Here is a 7282-nt window from a genome sequence, read left to right on the forward strand (position 1 = left end):
CGGAAAGTCACATGATTAGAAAGTAATGAACTATCCAAGATATAATTGAATAATCTTTATGCTTTACAAAAGCATGAAAAGAATTCGGAACGGCTTGTGTGAATTGAATCACATAAGTGATAAATAGTGCAACAACAATACTATTGAATAAGTGTGACAACAATTACTCAAAATAGTATGAATTACACATAGGCTTGGGTATGGACTTGTGATATATTGCATTACTCAATTAACTCATTTGTAAATTGAATGGCTTAATATAAGCCAATAAGATTAAGTGGGCATAGGGTTGAATATGTATGTGTGATGTTGAAAATATGGGTTGCAGATGCTAATGGATATCAAGGGTTCAAAACATGTGCTATGTAGTAGAGTATCTCAACACAACATTTGCACAAGGAAAAGTCTATAGTTAAGATTGTCACCATTTACTCAAATAACTCCATTGTTAATTGAATACTATGGACAAGGATAACATGATTTAGACAGATGTGAACACTGGAGCATGATGGAAGTATTCAACTAAACTAAACAGAAGTTCTAGTGGATATGGAGTTTCAATAGGATTATTTGTCAAAGGGATCAACTTATAATAATTTGTAGATTTTATGTCAAAATTACTCAAATCCTCATATTTGAATTTGAATATTTGCAAAGTGATTCAAACATTTTGGACAATGGTGCTACTAGATGGAGTACTGTAACACAAGACTTATGCAATTGGGTTCACTCCAAAATCATTTTTAGAACTCAAGTTATGATCAAATTAGTGATTTGAATGAATTTGAATGCACCAAGTTTGTGCACATAACAACTTTGATATTTTCTGATTCCATGATGTTCTACATGTTCTAAGAATTCCAGATACTACAAATTTGTTAATTTTGGACCAGTAGATTATTTGATATAATTTTTATAGTGAAAAAGAATTAATTAAATCATTTGAATTATGATTCGAAAACTATTACATAACACATATAGTATTCTTTCATATTTGGATTCTACAGGTTATAGGCTTTCCAACGATATAAAATTTGCAAAATTTGGACCTCTGGATGATTTTATAATGAATTTCTAAGTTGGACACATAATCTGACATTTAAAATTTAAATGAGTTTGACCGAGTTTGACTGAGACGCTGATCAGATCATTGATCGTATCGCTTGATCGTATCGTTGATCTGTACCGCTGATTGTACTGTTGACTGTAGTTAGACTTTGACCAGACTGAGTTGACTATGCTGATATCATGATGATGTCATAAAGGCTGACAGAAAAGTTTGCTCAAATGGAAAAACTTTCTACATCAAAGTTGTATAGAATTAATAGATCTATCTAACGCACAAATTATTTTTCAAAACGGATTAATGAGTTTCACAAGATCTGGATTATACCTTATAAGGTCTGAATCTTGTAACCTAGATTTCTTCCTGCTCGGTGAACGAAACAAGGTAAGACTTGCGGCAATTGAAAGATCTTGACGAGAGGACCAACTTCCGTGTTGAGCGCACGACGATTCGGGATCGTTTTGAAACTCGATTTGACTTCGGTTGACCCGAAATAGATCTGTAGATGAGCGACAAATCGGTACTTCAAATTGAAAAACTTCCAACATAAAAGTTGTAGAGAATGATCAGATCTACAAACTCACCAAAGGAATTTGGATTTCGTGGAACGAGCAAGAAATAATTGAAGATTCCCTTTGTCAGGTCTGACGGCTTGCGATGCGAAATTCTCCGTGTATGGTGGATGAAAAGAGATGAGATTGGTCGGGATTGAATGATCTCGACGAGATCTACAACTTTCGTATAGAGCCCGAAGCGATTTGAGATGGTTTGCATGGTCAAATCAACGAGTTAAGATTTCGCTGATCTAGGTTTCGGAAATAGCAAAGGGAAAACGAAAGGGCGACGTGATGGTGACTTTATATACACCATAGGTCGGTGGAAAATGTGGGTCTTGAAGTTAGGAACACGTAGAAACAAACGGATCTGAATTCGGAGTTGTATGCTGAAGAAAAGTGCGTTTAAGTGGAGATAACTTTTCTAAATACGGGATTCTTTCGTTGCGGATGGCTGGCTCGGCCGGTCAAGGTTGGGCTTGGCCGCGTTGTTACGCTGGTCCGGTTGGCCCGTTTTTTTTTTTTTTTTTTTTCTCTATTACTTGTTTCTTTTATAAAATTAGTTTCGTAATTCTGATTTGAGTGAATCAAATTTCTATAAGTTTGAAAAATTATTTTGGTTAACATAGGACAACAAAAGATTTAAATTTTAAAAATTGTTATTTTATACCATTTTATTACTATTATGCCACTATGGCTATATGAGATGGTTTCAACAAATGCCTACCAAACCAGTTTATAAAAAATTGTAAAAATCAAAATAGTGTTTTAGATCAACAAGAAATCTGTTTAAAAATTCGTTTTTGAAAATAAAATAATAATTATATGCACTTGGCCTAATTGGTAAATTTGGCAATATTTTCTAAATATAATTTTCTATATTTTTATTTTCTTAAATAAAAAACCATTAAAGATATGAAAACATTGAAAAACAAAATATGTTTGATTTTGAAAATACTTGAAATCAAAAGTATTTGGAAACCAATAGTTTGGAAAATACGTTTAAATAACTCCAAAAAAAAGTTTTAATTCTTTGTGGATTTTTAATCAAGTTCAAACAATCAAGCATTAAAATCATTTTTATTTTTCGTTCCAAAATTTAGAAAATTTCGGGATGTGACAGACTACCACCCTTAAAAGAAATCTCGTCCTCGAGATTTGAGAAAGGCTAGAAAGAAAAGATTTGGGTTCAGGTCTTCTAATAGGATCATACTCACTATTGCTTTTTTTTTGAACATCTCCGAGGAGATTTCAGAAGTTTACCTTGGGCTTTGAAAATGTTACACCAAACCATATGCGGTTATAATATCAACGGTATCCATTCTGATGAGGGTACTCATCCATGGTTATTATCTTTTACTTGGGTATACTCATGGGGAACTCCTTGTGATACCTTCTCCAAATACTATCTCGTGCGGCATCTGGTGTAAATCCATAATCCAAGGGTATGGCCTCTACCACCCTTAAAAGAAACTTTTGTAGGTAATCTTAGGTCTTGGGTTTGGGCTAAATTCATCTTGGATATGACGTGGCATATCCGAGGTTATGGCTTGACAAGAGGTCATCGTTTGGAAATACCTATGGCTTATGGCTTCTGAGTTAAAATCCAATAGGTAGTTGTTATTCACATATAGTGAACAACATATCTCTCCAAGGTGAGTCTAAAAGGTTCCTTCATAGTACGGCTTCTAATCCAAATGGTTGGTTGAACTAATTTTTGGTACTGATGGGTTGTTCTTTGAGTCTATCAGGAGACCAAGATGTGTAAACTTCATGACATCCTTCATCTTTTGCTTCTTGGTGTCTTCGACAGCTTTCCACCATTTTTCATCTAGTGGCTAGATCTTCAAACTAGACGTAGTCCTACACTTGGCAGCACTTGCCTACTATAAGGGTATAATATTTATCCACCCTAAGGTTAGGCTTAATCGTCGACATCTCTTTTATAGGTATGTCTCTCTAGATTCGCAAAGTCAACATTACGAAAGTGAATAATAAGAGTAGTAGGAAGGGTGATCAATCCATCCCCGCAACCAGATCATTACTCCGTATTTGATTTATTGAATCTCGTATTCTAACTCTTGGTCAACCTCACAAGTTTGATAAAAATTCCATGGATAATTGAATCAATGTTTCAATCCCCATTATTGAATTGTTTTGAAAACACCTCTATCGATCCTTAACTAAGGTTTTGCGTATCCCACATCCTATGCTTTTTCATCTTGATAGAAAATATCAAGGTTGGTTTCACTACTGTTGTCTTCATGGTGAGTTGCCGAGAAAACATTCTCTGGGTTGGGTATAGATGAGATAGATAGAAAGAGTCTAAAGAAGATTCCTACCCAAACACAACAGATCAAGGCAAAACATCTTACAAACAACATCTAACAAGCATCAAGCAACATGATTAAACACAAACAAACTAGCATGGTCATACCTCAATTTGGTATGATCAATACTTTGCTACTTTATCGTTGGTTCGCTAAAAGAGAACTAATGGTGGTCTATCTATTTCTATGTTGAGAACTTCAAACTCCTTTTCTACTCCTTCAATGTATCTTTAGGTGTTGTGCAGTTTGCATCGGAGTCTTTCTTCAAGGTCTTCCTTGGTCTTCCATGAAACACTTCTTGTAGAGTCGAAGAATAGTCATGAAGCATCAGTCCCTTACTTCGGGCACAAGGTCATCATCTCTACTTCCTTGATGGTTTTCATGAAGTGGGTCATCTAAGGTAAGAGGAAAACAATTTTGAAGATGGAGTAGATGAGAATACAAGAAGTTCAAAATCCAAAAACCTTTTTATTTGAAATAGGATTAGAATATTTTTTTCATCCTAGGGTCTTCCTATTTCTAATCCAAACCTAGGGTCTCGATCCTACAGGCAACACTATGCTCTGATACCATTCTCAGAGCACCCTACCTTTTAATAAAGGCAAGATACATGTGTATAGTGCTATTCCCGGGATCACTGATAGCACACACATTACAAAATATAGTAATCATTGCAATAGTATCAAATTACTACATCGCTGATCCAAAGAGTAAAGTAAAAGCTTACAATTTGCATAGTCACATGGACTAGCTCCATAAAACCTTCAGAACAAACACAACGGAAAGTAAATCAGCAATGAGCCATCATCATCTTCATGTGCCACAGGCAGTCATGTTGGAATGTAGACTCGAGATCCTACCACGTACTTCTCCTCAGAAAATCCTGCACGTTTGAATATGCAGCCCCACGAATGGAGGTCAGTACAATGATGTACTGGCAAATGACACTTATATGGTGGCTGTTTTTGGCATGACTAGCTACATGATATTTGGCAAGTGGAGTTTAGGCAAATTTGCATAAAGCCAATTTTATCCAACATTTTATTTTAAAACAAAACTTTTGTAAAACTTGTAATATTGTCATAAACAGTACCATGGTTACATCTCCCATGTACTATCAGACAGTTACTACACATATTTTAACTTATTCAGAAAAGATGATGAGATTCCTCCGTACATTCCCTGCCTAGAAGCTCAAATTGTCCATAACCGGGGACACGGCTAAGATCTTAGGTTTACTCTCGAGAGGTTGTGCACTTTCACCTTACGACTGAAAGAACATCTCTCATGTTATATTTTGTGTGTTTGATGCCAATATATGTGATGCACTAATGGTTGTTTAAGTGGTTCAGGGGTTATAAAGATACATTTGTATGTGTGTTAGATGTGGTCAGTTCTATCAAAAAGATTCAGAAAAAGTTCATCAGGCCGGATAATCCGGGCCGGATATTTCCAAAATATCCGGCCCCAGTTTTTTGGCTAAGGACCCGAGGGATTGCAGCACTGGATAGGGGCCGGACATTTGCCCGGATATTGTCCCGGTTTTGTCCCAGGGCCGGATTATCCGGGACGGATTTTTCCGAAATATCCGGCCCCCTCGAAAATGGCTAAGGACCTGAAGAAAAGTGCCTCTGGATAGTGGCCGGATTTTTGGCCGGACATTGTCCCGGTTTTGTACCTGCGACCGGATTATCCGGGGGGGGGCGGATTATCCGGCCCCTACTTAGGCCGGATTATCCGCCCCCCCGAAAAGCTCAACGGTTGGATTTTTGGGGAGGGGTATTTATACCCCTCTTCATCTTCCTCCTCCATTTGCTCAATCATTGCACAAATATCTGCCAAGCTTCACCACCATTAGAGCCACCTCAAGAACACAAGATTTGCAAGATCTCCTTCCTCCCCCAACCAAAGCTCTTGATCTTTGGAGATTCGAAGGAGAAGACACCGATCTACATCCTCACCAAAGCGTTTCTCATTTCCCCCTCATTTGTTTGAGGGATCTCATGCTAGTGTTCCTATTTGGTTCCCTAGTTGATTTGTGTTGATGTGTTGTTGTTGATTGTTGTATTGTTACAGATTTGGGAGCCTCCAATTCAGTTGTGGATGTGTGCCCCAAGAACCTTGTAAAGGCCCGGTTTTCGCCTCGAGGAAATCCCTTAGTGGAAGTGGGCTAGGCCTTCGTGGCGTTGCCCATAGGAGATCTGAGTGAAGCCTTCGTGGCTGTTGGTTTGGCTTTCGTAGCAACCACACTCCTCCAAACGTAGACGTACCTTCTTGCAAAGGAAGGGAACTACTGGAATCATCTCCGTGTCTCCGCGTGCTCCACTCTCGGTTACCTCTATCCTATTCTATCTCTTATTGCGTAGCTATATCTTGCTTAGTTGTTTGTCTTGTCATATAGGTAAATTCACTTAGTTGCATATCTAGAGAATTTACCTTTGTGTCAAGCCTAAATTGAAAAAGAACTAAAAATTAGTTAGCACCTATTCACCCCCCCCCTCTAGGTGCGGCATACGATCCTTTCAATTGGTATCAGAGCCTCGGCTCTTATTTCGGGCTTAACCGCCTAAGAGTATGGCAAACGAGGAGTCCTCGGAAGGGGCCGCCAAGACGGTCTCCATGGAAGACTTCAATTCGCTGAAGTCCTCCATGGAAGCCCAAATGGAAAGCATGAAAAAGATGATTGCCGAGCTTTTGGCTCCGGTCCCTCCCAAGGCTCCCATTGTAGAGGTAAAGGACACGGGTGCGTTAGAAGAGGGAGATGCTTCGGAATTACCTTCCTCTACCAAACCCGTGGATGGTGATAACTTAAACACTATCAAATCTCCCATTGCATCTCCTAGGGGAACTAGTGGAGTTGAGAGCTACACTCGAGTACCTCCACCTTTCCTATCTCCCGATATTCCGGTTCCCCATCCCCATATGAACATTCGGGGCGACCCACCTAAGTTTTCCTTTGAGAATTTCGATACTTGGCAATTTGAGTTTCGCTCTCATGTGTGCAGTGCCTCCAATGAACTTTGGAGAATCATCATGGAAGGCTTCAAGCCATACAATCCCGTCAAGTTGACTAGAAGAGAAGCGGTTAATAGTCAACTCAACAACACCGCCTTGCACATGATTCAAACTAGTGTGGGGACAAAGGAATTGCATCGTGTTCGACACTACACCACCGCCAAGGAAGCTTGGGATGGTTTGGACGCGAGTTGCATTGGAAGTGAGAGCACGAGGAGGAACAAGTACAATGCTCTTAAGAATAAAGCCGAAGGGTTCATGAGGCTACCGGATGAAGATCATGAGGTCATGTATGGAAGACTTCTCACCGTTGCCGA

The sequence above is a fragment of the Lolium perenne genome, chromosome 1, assembly GCF_019359855.2.
Source record: "Lolium perenne isolate Kyuss_39 chromosome 1, Kyuss_2.0, whole genome shotgun sequence".
Lineage (NCBI taxonomy): Eukaryota > Viridiplantae > Streptophyta > Magnoliopsida > Poales > Poaceae > Lolium > Lolium perenne.